Source organism: Ischnura elegans, chromosome 7 (assembly GCF_921293095.1).
Source record: "Ischnura elegans chromosome 7, ioIscEleg1.1, whole genome shotgun sequence".
NCBI lineage: Eukaryota > Metazoa > Arthropoda > Insecta > Odonata > Coenagrionidae > Ischnura > Ischnura elegans.
The window spans coordinates 25019518-25036665 of record NC_060252.1 but is presented as its reverse complement, the minus strand read 5'-3'; positions in this window follow the sequence as shown (position 1 = coordinate 25036665).

Sequence of the window (17148 nt, the reverse complement as noted above, 5' to 3'; positions counted from 1 at the left end):
TTTATTTGTGTGATAGTTCGATGTCGTGGCCATTTCGTCTTTTGTTAGCACAAATGCCGTTATTACTATGCTGTACGAATATAATATTGCTAAATTAATTTATATTACTAATTAAATAAAGTTTAATCATATATCTTGCTTTAAATCTTATTCTACTTATCTTTGGATTGTGACCAGCCAACTATCCGCATTCCATTGTACTTTAATGTTTTGCTTGGTCTTACTGGAATAAAAGTCGTGGAAGAAGGGGAATAGCTGGTGCTTGACCAATAGTTTCGTACACCTCTGCTTGAGTAAAAGTATTTTCCTCATTATCATGCCTCATTGGTAGACAAGGAATCTCCATGAAGTTAAGACTTTTTCTGTACCTCAATGAAGTCTCATCCACCGTGCCGAGGCATCAATTCTAGGCAATATTCCACCGTTTTTAGATTCAGCGAAATTAAATGGCCATTCTTCATCGTAAAATTTTAGTGCATTTGTAAGGTATTCAAAAGCGTGAATATTTCCTCCCAGATATACTTTCAATTGTATAAGAAGAAAAACGGGAAAATTTACAGCTTCCTTAGAAAATCTTACTTACCGATGGATCTCAAATTCCATGTTATCTTTCCAACATTTTAATAATGAAAATGGAAATCTAGTTCAATATTTCTCCACAAAAATACTTTAATTTTTCATCTCTTCTTTGCAATAAATCCTTTAAATGTTATTGATAATATTTTTTTAAGCTAATATGGAGATTCAATTTCCATTGAAATTTTCTGACAAGAATTTATTGCCTAATTGACTGATGCTAATCCATGAATTTTTGTTCATCCTTTATATTTGCAGAAACCATATATTATGATACAGAATTATCCTTATTTGACGCGGTGATTGATCTGATTCAATCATTTATTTATCTGATTTTTTTGCTTTTGTTCGTTAATAGCTCTTATTTTTCGTGCATTCCAATTTAATTAAATTTATCGGTCCCTAATATTTACCAGTGATCCTCCGATACGAGGATCCGGAATCGTATTTTTAATATGTTGTTTTTTCTTTTTGACGGTTTAAACCCTGCCAAATTGATTTTTCCCATTGTTGCACGAATTTATACTCTGACTGAATAAGTTTATCTGGGAACGGATACCTGTAGGAGCCCACACGCGTTCTAAAATATGACCTCGAAATAATACTTCATTTTATAATATCCCCAAAGTACATTATTCTTGCATTTCTCTTTCCGTATGCCACATTTATCCTTTGAGTCTTACCATCCTTTTCGGTTTTTTTTCAGGTTCAAATTAATATTAGCCTTTTTTATCGTACCAAACGGTGAATTTCGTTGTTCATCCCATTCTGTCACACCTATCACTCCTCTCCCATTAATCTTTTTCAGCGTTTTCTTTCATCCAGTCCCCCTTCATCATTATTAACCCATAAATCATCATTTAATTCACCAAAAAAGAAAGAAATAATGCGTGGACTCGTTCCTGGAGCGTCAATCTCAAATTCTTGAATTTAAACTCATCCCTTCGCTATCTTTTCCGCGTTATCTGCCAGCACCTCTCACACGCTTTCGACCCATCGTATGGTAACGGCGCCATACATAAATATTATTTCTGTGAAATGAAATAGATATTTTTGCACTATTGCAATTTTATCCGTATCGTATACAACCCTTCAATTTAAATTCTCCCTAGATTGTCAGTCAGTTTTTCAAGGAAATTTACCCCCAGAATACAAAATAGTTGTACCAGGGTGCCACTTTCATTGGTTCTAGGTTTTATTTTGTGATACGCCCACCTATTTATTCGATATTAAAGAATTTCTCATTATTGCCACTGCACCCGGCTAAATTCCATTGTTTTTCGGTTTGTTTCATCGAGCCTGTCGACATAAGTTCTACTATTTTCATTCATAACGAAACGGATTGGCATTCCGGCCCCTCCCTCTCCGATAAAATAAACAAACGGAATCCTGGAATTAGAAAAACATGATTAAGAACATCATGTGCGAAACTGGAACTATATTATTATGCTAGATTATTTCGCAATTCATTAATTAAGTATAAAATCCGAAGATTCAAGCGTGATGGAAGGGAATTTTTCCGTAATGAAATAAATACTTCCACGATTATAACCGTGGAAAGTGCATACCATTATTTCAATATTATTAATAAAGCATATAAATGTGGCTCGCTGCAAACTCAAAGTGGCTTTCGTTTGTAAACTGCGTTTGAGGAAGCCACTAAGCCTATCTCTATATGTCTAGACATGCTTCTTCTTCTCCGTTAGTGATTGATAGACTCGTTCGTATGTCCATACTGTCTACCATCTCAGTTAATTACGCCCAGTGGTAGTTGTAAGTCTGTACTGTACAGTACTGCTGTATGCGCACACCTCACTCAAACTTGCGGTCTGCTTTTATTTCTCTCTATTATGTTGTTTAGTTTAGTTGTATTTCAGTATATGAGAAAATGGTGAATACAATTTGCGAAAGTGATTTTTTTATAAAATGAACAAAGAATAGACCGATTATTTTTTACCCTCGAGTGAAAGTAAATTACTTAAATAAGCAGTTAATTGCCTAGACAACCTCATATGACCCTCTTCATCGACCTCACAACCGTCGTCTAGCACATTATTGACCCTCATATAAAATGCCCTAAAGAAAAATAACAAATTGAGTGCAGAAATTTTTTAACAGATTGTTGGAATTACTTGCAAAAAAAATTAACTTTGTAAAATAATATATGACTGGCTGTTCATTAAAAATGGAATGTTAGGTTGGAGTACTTGTAAAGGAGTTGGAATCTTGTCAAATAAGAAAAAAACAGGCATTAAATTTTCAAAAGAATGGTTAAATGGTGAGATGTACTGTTATTATGATACAAAAGAGAAAAAGCATACTTCTTTAAGTAAAAAAATAATGACCATAAAGAGAGTGCTGGTCATAAAGCAGCTGATGAAATGTATCCGAAGGTAAGGCGAAAAAAATTATCCGAAATCCGAAAGTTATCCGAAATTTATCCGATAATTAGAAGAGAGTGTTTTGAAAAAGCGTTCTCCGGAAAAATTAGTTATTGGAAAATATTCCTTACGGCATTAGTAAGAAAATGAAAAAAATTCAATGATGAGATCGTTAATAATGGGACAAATTTGGGCTGATAATTGAGGATTCCACTTCCACAAGTAATAAGTCAAGTTTGATGGCATAAGTTGCGAGTTCTTTTCCAATGCGTGGTTCCACAAATGTCTTATTCCTCATTAATGGAGCCAAGAGTGGGGACTCGAACTTAATCTGAGCAAATGTATGTCGGTACATTTTCTGCAGAGTTCGTCCAACTATAACCATGTTTATGCTCTGGATGGTATTAACATAAAGGCAACAGACGGAGTGAAGTACCTGGGAGTTACGATAATCTCGAACCTATCGTGGGGAACACTTTTAAGAAATATTTGCGGCATAGCCCTGAAGAAATTAGGATTCGTCAAGTGCATTGTGTAAAGATTTTCGGATGAGAAAGTGTAAGAAAGGTGCTATTTCACACTCGTCCGACCGCACCTTGAATATGCAGCGAGCGTATGGGATCCGGCAGGGGCGCAGCTAGGAATTAAGGCTGGGGGGGTTTAGGTGCAACTAATACCTGGGTGTGTGGGGACATGGAATACCCACCAGGATAATCGGTATGTGCGAGATTGATAAATTGCGGAATTTTAAGACAAACGGTTCAAAATGGTGAGTTTTACGGCTTTCAGAGGGATATTTAATTAATCCATACGCTATTCCATTAGTAATATGAAACCAATTAAGTAAAATGGATAAAACTTAAAAATTTGTCTTAGTTCTGAGGGGGGTTTTAACCCCCAAACCCCCCCCCCCCCTCGCCACTGGGATCCGGTGCAGAAAGACTGAATCCGCTGAACTAAATAGAAAGGAAGAATGGATATCTTTAAGAGCGACACAGAAAGCATAATATTAGAGCCGCACTATATTTCCAGGTCCGACAGAAGTGATAAATTATGAGAGATGCTATGCCGAACAGATAGATATGGGAATTTGTTTTTCCTCCGAACCAAAAACAACTTTAATAAATGCTTCCTTAAACCACTTCTTTTTTATGTAAGAACGGCTGGTGTCTTAACACCCCCTGCCACATGCCTTTTAAGCGGCTTGCCGGCTATTATGTAGATGTAGATGTGTGATAGTTTGCAGTTATGTTTTCAGTCTTGAAAAGATTGGGGTAGATTGAATTTAGAATGTGAGTCATCATAATCATAAGCGGGGGGACAGATTTCATGGGAGATTAAAAAAATAGAATGGGTTGACATTTTTATTTCAAAAATGGATGCTTTTTAGTTCAAAGAGGCGCAATGAATTGTTCCAAAAGCGACATTTTCTCAACTTTCTGCTGAAAATGTCCCAATTATAAGGTGGCGACTAGAAATTGCGATCAATGAAGTTTCAAATAAAGTCTTATTCAAGGTATAATTTTTTTAATGAAACCATTTACATCACAGAAATAACAAATAAGTGGGCGAATTAAACAAAACATAATAGAGCTTAATTTTGTCTCCGCAGCTTTAACCACCGCAGAAATATCTTTGGATTAAGTTGTTCTGAGTCATGATTTCATTTCCTTTCAGTGCTTCCTCACTTCCACGACTGTTCTGGAGGAGAAAAGATTATTCAGCATATTCTGCACTGCTTCAAGCGCTGCTATTGGAATCTGGAAAAGAAATTGACATTAGTATATGCATAATGATATCGACCAGAATTCCTTACGCATGTTAGATCTCTCGTCCCTCAATACTGTTTTATTTAGTTCCCGTGAAGTCTATAAACACGAAGTAATTTTTTTATCTATTTTTCAAGACAAGTGGACAAACTTATGACAGTCTTAGCTCTTCACGTTGTATTTTAATTACTCAGTTTTTCGAGACATTTCTCTTCTTATAAATTTTAAATAAATCGTTAGCTGCGGTAATATGCCCATGACTGTATTCATATTTGACATTTGATTGAGGCATAAAATGAATCTGCCGTACTGTTTCCATGACGGTTGGAAATTATTATTTTTTTCTTTAGAACGGGAAAGTAACTGAAAGTCATCATATAATTGGGCTTTGATTATATTTAAATCTTTGGATGAAACAGCATCTCCGAAATCTATTGAATATATGACACTAATTTTACTCAGTCATTATTCTTAAAGTTTACAGTACGTTAATTAATGCAGTTTTTTGTAACTCAATGATGAGTTTTTCTATGCATAGAAGTGTAAAGAACTATTTTATTTATTCATTTATTGTGAAGTGGTAACCCTGGCAGGGCCCTTCCATACGGTCTTCATGCCTGATCTGAGTCTGTTCTCTTGCTTCTTTTCCTCTAACATTGGCAATTTTTCCCCCGTTATTCATTTCACCCTCAGAGTGAATTGAATAACGGGATAGTTTCTAGTAATTAGCGGGTGGAAAATCTATACCAAGGGTGGAATTCGCCGTGAAAAATCATTTGGCTTAGCCGGGATTCAAACACCAATCTTCAATATGTCGGTTAGGTAAGCTACCAGTTACAACACCAAGCAAAGCCGGGTTAGAATCCCGGCCGATCCTAAAGGCCTGGATACACGGTACATTAACACGTACGGGTTAATCTATAAATGTATGAACGCGAGAATGAACGCCAAAATGCACCGTGTAACCACCCAACTTGTGCGAATGAATGAACAGAAAATAAAACATGTTCTAATTTGGTTAACACATTCGTACATTTTCCGTTCCGGTTCACTAAAATCATTCATGCAAACGTACATTAACTTTTACGTGTTAATGCACTGTGTAACTAGGCCTTAAAGATTTTTATGGCACCTTTCACTCTTGTTACAAGAATATTTGCACCCCGTGCGTGTGACTGCGTATGTAGTCACTTGTCATGCAGTTCTTTGAGTGGAAAGTTGTTCAACGATTATTTAATTCTTGCATGAAAATGGACTACTTCTTTCAATTAACCCATATCTAGAAGCGCACGTCAACTCCCGCGACTCAAATTGTTCGTTGGATTTTAAATCGTAGATGTTTGCGGGAAAAATACCATTTCGGTATTCGGAAATGCTCACATTTCTTAACCAGTAATTTATTAACCATTTGGTTTTTCTATTGTGCAATTAACGTTTAGTTCAGAGATATATACTTACGCTCAAGGCATCGTCCACAGTCTGCCTGGTGTCACCTCTTGCTTTGACCCTAACCTATGAAAAAAAATACATTTTAGTGGTTAAATTATGGAAAGCTGTGCATTTTGTGGTCATGTTTATATTCTAGAAAACTGGTTGCTATTCGTTTTTTAATTAGAGAGAGAGTTAGAGAGAATTAAGTCAAAAAAGAAACATTGCGGTTTGATCTTGAATAGATAACTTTAGTAGTGAATTCCCTTGATATTGTATGTGTTTATATGTGATTACACTCCACGGTACTATCTTATAGATATGCATGTTTAATTAGCCAGTTGAAGTTAGCAGAATTATTTTCATTCCCCACGTATTTTTTCTTTTTTCAAGCTTTGTCCATTTACGGTGAGAGAGGGAAATTTTACTTATACTACTGCTCCTATACCACAGCATTGGATGTACCATTTCCGGACACCTCCCGAAAAGGGATATATGTTATTTACTACTGCGAACCAAAATATTAATGCATCAAAGTCTTTGGCAGAAAAAAAAACAATAATTATAACAATAAGTAAGTTATAACCATAAGGTCTGCTAACGTGTGATGTAATTATGTAGTTTCTGATCCATAATTCCTCACGAAAATACTTCAGATGATATCCTTGATGAAAAAATGTAGAAATTATTGAATTTTTAACCTCAGCAAATGAATGTTTCTGACCACATTTTATGCCCCTGGTCTGTCAACCTACACTATTGCCAAACATTTAGAGCCAACTATTTTTTCAAGAATTGCCAGTATAATTAAATATTATGTAATGATTTCCTACAAAAATGATGCAATATCGTCTTCGTCACAGCTACCTGCACTACTGGAAGCCATCTTAGCGGAGGCTCAGCTAACAAGGGATTTCTGCGTAGCTAACGTAAGGGATTTCTGCCTGCATAATAATTCGACGAGAATCTCGTATTGTTAGTTATTTTTAATGTCTCAGGGATTTAATGGTTATGCACAGCGTTATACTTTGACCGTGCAACCCAAGGTAAAGAAACATTAAGGTTTATAATGGTTCTAGAGATTTTGACCACTTAATATTCTTAAATACATGAAAATGATAGAATTTTTGATCGCCGAAAAAAATAGGGAGTAAATTGAGTTTTCCTATGATAGATATGAGAAATAAAATTATTCTAAGTCTCATTAATAAGAACGTTAATGAAGGTAATAGTTCCTTTAATTTGGCTCCTGCCGAAAATTACACCAGATTGTGTGAACTGGGCTATATCGTGGATTTAAATTTCTCTCTTCAGCCTTTGAATGATCGACAGCAGCATAGCATGAGGCACATTTTTTAGGCATTGCTTGTTCCGTCTCATAGATTATGTGAAAGGATCAAACATGAGCAATAAACAAATTGGCTTATGTGCCCTCCTTTGGACGAAAGCCTAGATTCTTGAGCAACGCACACATCCTTCCGTTTGCGTGATAATGTGATTCCGCAGTTTTCTGCATTACCCGGAAATATCGTGAGATGCATCTCAAGGATACGTGGGAACCTTTCCTCAATTCTCATTTCCAATGAGTCGGCCAGTTGCGCACTGCTGGGCGTTGCGAAGGACTTTTCATTGATATGCATCTAGTGAGCTTGAGCTTTAGATATGCTTTTGATTACGATATTTAAGCATGTTTATGATAAATCTGAGAGAAATTATGCCGATATTTAGGGTTAGAGTGCCTTAAAAGACGTTTCGTGTCGAATATCAGCATAAAATGTGTACCATTGGACTTAAACGTGATGAACTTGCGAACATTTATGTTTTGTCAAATATGTATTTTATTTTATTTTAAGAGTATTCGTAAATATCCGTTGATTCGCTTTGCGGGATACAGTTGTTTAACCAAGTTAAATGGCACTTTATCAATGGGCACAAAGTCTAACAGGTATATAGCTCAATTAAGAACATTTTTTCTATGATATGAGAAACACATAGTCGCATGACTCCGCATAAGGATGCTAATCTTACTACAGCACGAAAATAGTCACGATTAAAGCATGGGTACCATTAATACAGCCATTGAAAGAGCAATACTTGTGTGCAAAGCAAGTCAGCATTCACGCAGCAATATTTTTAAAACTTCATAGTAAAATTGAAGGAGATAGATATACGGAAGCAAGTAATGCATTGAATATTGTGAATGGCTACTTTTTAACGGTAAAGGACTTAAACAACAATTTGAATTTATTTTTCGTTTTTCTAGGGCATTATATTTTGAATCCATATCTATAATCAATTGGAAAACGTTATTTAGCATAAGAGGAAGTAATTTGTAATACATATCATCTAGCGCAAGTTTTCGTTATTACTTCCTAAGAATAAACTGCATATTAATTCAAAACTTCTCAATCGCACTAATTTGCATGTTTCCTCATTTATTGTAGAGCCCTCTTCTTTCTAAAATTGCAGTCATTCAAAATCAAAGGAGAAATATACTTTGCCGCTAAATACTTCCCCTTGATAAGGTCTTCAAAAGTCCCTTGAGAAAATTCAGGATGAACCAAAGTCAGCCAATAACTTTTCCACCTACGTTATTGTGTAGAGTAATTACCAAACATTTAAATGAGAAGTTTCCTTGATCAGTATATTCTTCTCGCATGGTTTTTTTTCATCTCAAGGCTGAGCAATGACGTTCTATGCATAAATTATCGAATGTCGTATGTGACAGAGCCGGTTTTTATCTCATGGAAATACCCCACAGTGGATTAATATATTAGAAAACTGCTTTTAATTTTCCGCTCATTTAACTTAGAATTGACTGTGCGTATGAGCGCAATTACGTCATTCTTTCTACACTCTTGCTATTATATGACTTGTTCCATTTTAGTTCTAAATATTTATTTAATATTTTATGTGTAGATTCGAATGTCTTCGTAATTATTATGTCTTTTAAGGTAGTTAATCGCTCTTTTACATTCAGCCGCAGCTAATGACAAGTCATGAGATAAATATCATCGGGCAGGTATATTTTTTGATGGAAATATGTAACTTAGAAAGGGTGTAAGTCAATTTTTTTTCAAAAGAGATTCCTTTCATCCCATGGTGATAATTTTCTATATGCACTAAACCTAAATCCCAATACCTTACGTTGGTATTGAAAATATTGAATCGCCGGAAAAGCGTCACATCTGACATAGCTCACTCATAATCCACTGGTATATGTCAGCCAGCATATGACTTTTGTGTTCAGATAATCTTGTTTTGAATTTGAAAGACACGGAAATCTATTTTCTTAGTCGCTATTTTAATGAGGTACTCGCAGCTTGAATACAACTGTTTCAACCACATTATGTAAAATTTTACTTCTAATATTTGAATAATTGTGAAAAATTCAGAGAAATCAATTCGACACTTCGAAATAATGTGGCACTTATCGTCAAATGTCGCTTTTCCCCCGGGTGATGTCAACTACTCGACGAAACCAGCCGTGTTTTTATACTTAATGAAAAATTTTCGTTATTTTAAAATTTCCGTCCAATTTAACTCGATTTTTGTGCATAATACGCTGTGTTCTAAGGCAAAACTTTTATACTTTTGTTATTGATTACGTTTTGAGTTCTAACGCGTTCATAGGGTAATTTTTTACTTTTTTTTAATTTTAGTGATATCTCACCTTTGGTCTTCTATATCACAGGAATGAAAAATTCCTAATGGTCGACACCATTTTCTAAAAAATTAGTATTTTTCTACAATAACGTACATTTTTTCACTAGTGTACATTGCACCAACCGGCTTTTTTGTTAAGAACACATCATCGGGAAGTGTGGTAGCCTTGTGGTTAGAGCACTTGTCTGCTGATCTTAGAGTCCTGGATTCAAATCCCACTGAATTAAGAAGAAAATACTGGAGCGTCTAATATGCATGAAATTTGGCTAATTCAGAGAATATTCTGAGTTGATGATTTATTATGATTCATTATTAATTATATGCACTGATGATGATGCGTTATTAACGTAAAAACCAGTGTGCATGTAATAAAATCCCGAAGTTTTTCTTTCGCCAACTACAATACCTATTTGTCATTAAGAAAAACAGCACTTTTATCTGCAGTTGAAGTCTACATTTTCCACGAAGTCCGCCTTCGACTAGCCTCCCTTGATGATGCCCATGCAGTGGCGCCGACTCCATGGGGCCTGAGGGGGCCCGAGCCCCCTCAAAAAGTCGTAATGGGTTTGAGGAAAAAATGTGTCAGGCTAGTCGATTTTCCCTTGAGTGTCCAGATATCGAGATTCGAGTTATCAGGGTTCTAATGTTGATCATATGACTCTTCTAAAATGATAAAAAAAACTTAAAACTCACTACTTATAAAATTTCCCGGGGAAAGATCCCCGGTTTGGGCCCCCCCAATATTTTTTGTAAGTCGGCGTCCCTGTGTCCATGTAAATATTCCACGAATTCTCCTCGAATGATACACGTATATCCTGTTATTTCAGCTGATAAGTGTCACACACGCGACAGAATTTGTTTACTTACCGCCACGTCGCTTGTAGGGGCTCCTTGGGCGCAAACCAGGATCACGCCCAACACGAAAAGCAACAGGCACAACCTGAGATTCATCCTCACTGTCGTACTGACGATCGAAGGCAAGAGCTTGACGACTAAAACTGTTCTGTCCTCCACCTCTCCCTCTTTATATACCTATATATTTACTGTCCTTATAGACGCCTTTGAGAAGTGCTAGTGGAGGGGGTGAGTTGGGAAGAGGGGGGGGAAGGTTCTCGTGTTATAAGTGACGCGTATGATGTCCTCGAGCCATGGGAATTTCTCTTCAGTTTTTGCGTCGCTTGATCTAAGTCTTTTGTTATACGTCTCTTACTCATTAGCTCCGAGCACCCTTCACTTCCACTTCTTGTCGTCTTCGACCTCGAGGTCCACGATTGGCATCGAATACACTTCCAGACGTGGACGTCGCCGTGCGCGGAAAAAAAACGAGAATGAATGAGATCTGCTGCGCGATGCAACTCGCGTGTACGCGTGTCGATGGGCGTGAGCTACTTCCGATATCGCGAGCCATTCCATCAACTCACCCATCGTCTGGCCATTCAGGGCGAGAGCCTGTTTCCGGGGTATCCCTGGATGCGGAAGGCTAGGGCCGTGTACGCGCATACGTTTGATCGGAATTCATCGAGAGAAATGAGTTCTGCGGCGATAGTGAAAACAATCCGATCGAGCCGCCTAAATTTAGAATTTAAAAGGTCATTTCCTCGACCCACTCCGGTGGCGAACGTACTCAGTATTCCCTCAGTTTGGCTGTAAATCATTGAAAGGTTTTGCGATCATGTGACCAGGGACGGACTATACGCGTACGTAGGCGGAAAAAATTCGATACTTGTGGCATCAGGATGTTTGTTCTGGCTTTGACTTCGATCATGACCTTTTTTCCGAACAGCATATGGTCTTTATAAGTGTTGATGTGACATATGAAAATATTTTCGTTAGAAGCGAGTTAATTTACTCGTTTCCCTTTCGTAACATGTGTTAATAATACTTATTATTTCTGCTTTAATAATAATGCATCTATTTGTCAATCATGGGGTTATTTATTTATCACTTATAATTTAATTTCCATTTCATTGCCGTCATGTAAAATTCTGAAAGAGCTGTAAATATCTGGGAAATAGCTGTAATTTGGCCTTACCAAAACTGTTTAAGAATATAATCCTCTTTAAAAACACAAAAGTGAGAGAGAGTCGGAGAGTCCTCTAAAAAAAATGTCTCAAATCTAATCCTTAAGAAAAAAATCAGAAAATAAACTTCTAGTCTAGCAAATAGTCTTCAAAATAAAATTCTTTGTACTATTCTTGGCCACGTGTGTGACCTAGGCACCTGGAGGATACGGACCAGGGGAGTATTAAGAGACCTCCCCTAGATCCCGACGACATTGCCCAGATTAAAAGCATAATATTAAGATAGGCTGGCTACGTGAACAGTCGGGAGCTGGACTTCACAGTGAGGATTGTGGCAGAAAATCATCCACTTGGCAGACGACCACTGGGGCGCCGTAGGGAGATCAAGTGAAGAAATATATGCAAAGGCACAAACACCGGATCTGATGCAGGACCGAGATGGACGGCGAGATGCTGCTCGGGAGGCTCAAAACCTTTCGGGAATCGATTGGCCATATAGGTGAGGTAAGGTAATTAAAAATAGAGCCGAATTCCCTATGGAGAGGTAAAGCCTTGCATCCAAACCGCTGAAGAATTACGTCGACATGACTTCAGCTGATATATTAAGTTTATTCCCCTCAAGTGCATATTTTGATGCCCTTTCTAGCTTGATTTTAACGTGAAGTCATTCAACTTCATTTTTATATTTAATACTATTCTTCCCCCGCGGTCGTTTGCGTAAGGTCATTCTCCTTGCCGGTTCTCTCTTTCAAGCACCATGTCGTTCAATAGAAAGTGACCTAGCGGGAAGCTGACCTTGACCTTGAAATGAGTCGCTGTGCATGGGCTAACCAGGGTGATACGGAATCCATTTCACTGTTGTGGCTTCCGCGATCAAGTAATAATTCAGCGTTTGCTTTGATTAAATTTAAAATTTAACTATTGTGATCTATGCTAATTCAGCAGAGGCGTAAAAATAAGGGCTTTTAGATAAATCACCCGTTAAACTAACTTCTCATGAACAGTGTGTCCATAATCTACGCCATTCGTGCACCTAGATTATGGGATTTTGTTTTCGCCTAATTTCTATTAGGTGTCTATCCGAAATCCTAGACTGCTATGAAATTCAAGTTTGGTTTTGAACAGGTGCGAGTTAACAGATGGCTAATATATTTTGAAATAACTGAATTTGATAAAAGCAATCCTTATAAATTGATAATGTTGCAGAGTAATTACATTGTCAAACGCATTTGAAATATTTAGTCATTCGCTGTGATATTAATTACGCTACAGAGTATATTAGAGTGGCGTCATGAATGAAAATGTATAAAGTATAAGTTGCTTCTTAGTTAATCTGCGTGTGAAAGTTAATCTTTTTTTTAACTTTTCAGATTTCCTCTTCGGAAATAGCACATAGTGATCCATTGATAAGCATTTCAGGCAATGCTATCCGATGCACACCTCTTATACGCGGAGTATAGACACGCGAAGGCGATTTAAATTGCTTTTTAACGTCGTCACCTGCGGCTCATAGATTGTTTAAGCATGCTGCCTTTTTGATGCACATTGGTCATTCTATTACAAGATTACTGATTATTCAGTATCAGTTGCGCGGAGGTAGCTTATAGTGAATGGAACAATCAATTCTCACTGGAGTCCACATCCAAAATTGGAGGCTTGATGAAGTACTTGTTAAATGATTGTCTAAATGACGCTCATTACGAATAAATGCTTTTGTGCCGTAATATTCATTCATTTTACGTGATGGAGGGGTTAATCGTAGTCTTTCGTGATGTCTTAATAGCACATGGAACTTAATTGAGTTGCGTGCCTGGAATGCACAAGTTGTATCTCATCTTACTGAATGACTTATTTTGACCTCGTAGGATCCTTGGAGTTTACACTGCCGGCTATCAAAGTCACGGAATTCTCATTATAGCCGTTTAATATCCACATTTAACCATACTATGTACCCATTCGATTGACATTTTTGGGTCTCAGAGGCAATTAAGTCTGTGGATCAAATCCTTTGAAATAAGGTTCAGCGTTTTCTCCAACGAAACATGCTATCTGTTAGGCACGGCACGTAGAGAAGCAGTGGCTACTACTTGCCTTTAACTGTACCATTTGCTTTTTACAACGTTTGATGTCATTGAAGCTTCCGAAATTTGTGATTCATACTTGACGAATTATATGTCCTTGGCAATTCTTTTCAGCCAACTTTTTCATTAAACGCGTCAGTGAGTTCTTGCCTCAGAACATCCAGCTTAACCTTGCTCTTGTCTGACGATACAGGCCGCTGTTAATTTTTTATGTATTTATTAATGCTATCCCAATTTTTTTTTTCAAATTTAAAATAGTTTGGTAGTATGAGCACCAATCACCATCTATCAAATTCATCAATGCGCTCGGCTTAACATCATCAGTATAGTAGTGGTATCACTCAGACCTGATCTGAAGATGTGGCCAGCATAAGCCCCGAAACGTCATCTTGAAAATAACTACGATATAAATAACACGAAAACCAAGGAGAGAACTGCAATCCAGTGCTGCGAAAGCCTCGAGCAGAAATTTAATATCATCAATTGTAGAGTTCAGTGTTCTCCCTACATTTAATTTACTAATATTCTCATCAATCAATAGGTTAGTGATTTCAACCCCTTTTCTCTTAACTTCTGTATTCCTTTTTCTGCTCTCTACTTTTCTATACATTCACTTTCATATTACCGTTTATCCTCGCTTTATTTAATGTTGACCATTTCTTTGTGATCATTTGCCAAATTTGATCCAAACTCATTCTTAGCCGGTAATTTTTGTCGCTCGTTTTATTTTCTATTTTTTCGTGAGGAAAGCTTGTCAGTCGCAGTCTGCGTTAATAATAAAATCCGAAGATTCGAGCGTGATGGAGTGGATTTTTTCCTTATCAAAATAAACACTTGCAATTTTCCACGGTTATAAAATTTATTCCGGCCTAGGTTTCGATGTTACTACATAAATAATATTGTATAATATTATATAAATTTTATATCCGTGGAAAATCGCAAGTGGTTATTTCAATATCTGCGCTAATATTCCACTGCATGCGAAATACAGGTACTGAGGGTGAATTGACGGCCGCGTTCTCCGATGGCCTTGCGAGCGAGAATTTTACCCGAGTCGCTGTTTAGCCTCCGAGATGCTGAGTGTCGGCAGACATTCATCATCTCCCAAGAGATGTTCTCTTCGGCGAGTGAATCTAAATTGTTAATTTAGCTGCTCCTTTACCTTTTAGTCAGCCGTATGGAGACTGCTGATGTGAAAATGCTCGCTATGCGGCCTCGGAGACGCCAGTCTGCTCGTAGTAGTACGTGCGTCGTTTCATGCGTTTGAATTTAGTCGCATGCTTAAAGAGGCAAAGTCCTCAACCGTCATTTTTGGAGAACGCGTTCAGGAATAGGAAAATTAATGTCCCCAATCCAGAATGTTATTTGAAACGTTAGGGTGTCCGCTAAATCGAGGATTTAAATTCCACCAATTGTCTAGGCTTTCCGGTTTTTTTTTTGTTTTTTTTTTTTAATAACAATAACAATATAGTTTATTAATAACAATATATACATATACCATCATGTCTTTTAACATATAACAATCTAGGCCCCGCTAAGTCTCAAAGACTTGTCAGCGGGTTCCAATACATCACAAAAATATATGACAGCATTTGTATAATACAGATACATTTTCCCAACTAATGCAAGCATACATACACATGCGAACTAGCCTTCAATTGATATTCATATACATTAGTATACCAGTATCTAATACATTTATATACATTTTTTATATTTATATATTGCTTTCAAGGATAATAACATACATTAGAAAAACGGTCACTCGATTTCATTTACCTTCTTTTTCATTTTCCAACAACCAATTAACAGATATTTCAACAACATATTAACAATAATTTTTAACCATTGATCATCAAACATACACTTATTCCTTATTACATACATAAAATACACACATGACTTTTTTTTTCAATTGTATACCTATGTAAGCATACTGGTACATATATTCAATTATGATATGTAATTTAGAACTTTTTTAAACATTTAATGCAATACATCACACAAATATTTTACCTGTCGTTCTTCCAACAACCATTTTTTTATTTTTGTCTTGACTTCATGTCTAGTAGTTAATGTAGTTAAACTGTTTGGTATTTTGTTGAATTCTTTTGGTACAATCACTTGAAACGTATTATTACCATAACCTGTATATTTTAAAGGAACACAAAATTTTCTTATTGAACGCAATTTTTCACTATTTTGAAAGGAACGCATTTTTTTATATTTATTACAGAAATAATTGTCCTGTATAATTATATATCTATATAATTTTTCTAACCTTAAAATGCCTAAATATTTATAAACATGTTCAATATTTGTATATGATTTGTCTATTCTATAATATAAAACTTTCATGAATTTATTTTGTTTCTTGATTAGCAGTTTATGGTACATACTATTTACATTTCCCCATATAGTGAGCCCGTATCTCATTAAGTTCTCAACTAATCCATAATATATTAATTTCAGAGGAGAAAATGGAACTATATCCTTAATGTAATACATTTGATATAATATTCTTCTTAATCTTGTATTTAATGCAATGACGTGTCTTAAATTTAAAAGCATCATCAATTATTATACCTAAATATTTATATTTTGTTACTTGTTCTAGATATGGGCATTTACAATTTTTTGTACCTACCTGTAAACAGTCATTTGAGTGTTTACAAATTTTTAATGTTTTTTTCTGTGAAGTTTTTGTCACCACATGCATGACTTTTGATTTTTTTTCGTTTACAATTAACTTGTTATCATGGGACTAGCATAAAAAATGCTCAAAATCTTTTTTTAAATTCAACTCTGCATCTTTAAAATTAGTTTGAGTTGATATTAATAAGGCATCATCGGCATACAGTAGTAAAGTACAGTGTTTAATAATTTTAAATATATCATTAATATAAATTAAAAATAATAATGGTCCCAGAATAGATCCTTGAGGTACACCTGTAACTGTTTGAGGAGGTTCACTTATATAGTCATGTCCTATTTTTATCCTTATTCTCCTATCCTTTAGATAACTAACAAACCATTCCAACGTTGTACCTCTTATACCTAAAGTATTCAGTTTATGCAAGAGTATATCATGATCTACTGTATCGAACGCTTTTTTAAAATCAATAAATAATAAAATTACACTCATCCTCTTTTCTATTGAATTTCTAACAGTTTCTGAAAGTTTCTCCAGTGCATGTTTGGCACCTTTTGATTCTTGGAATCCAAA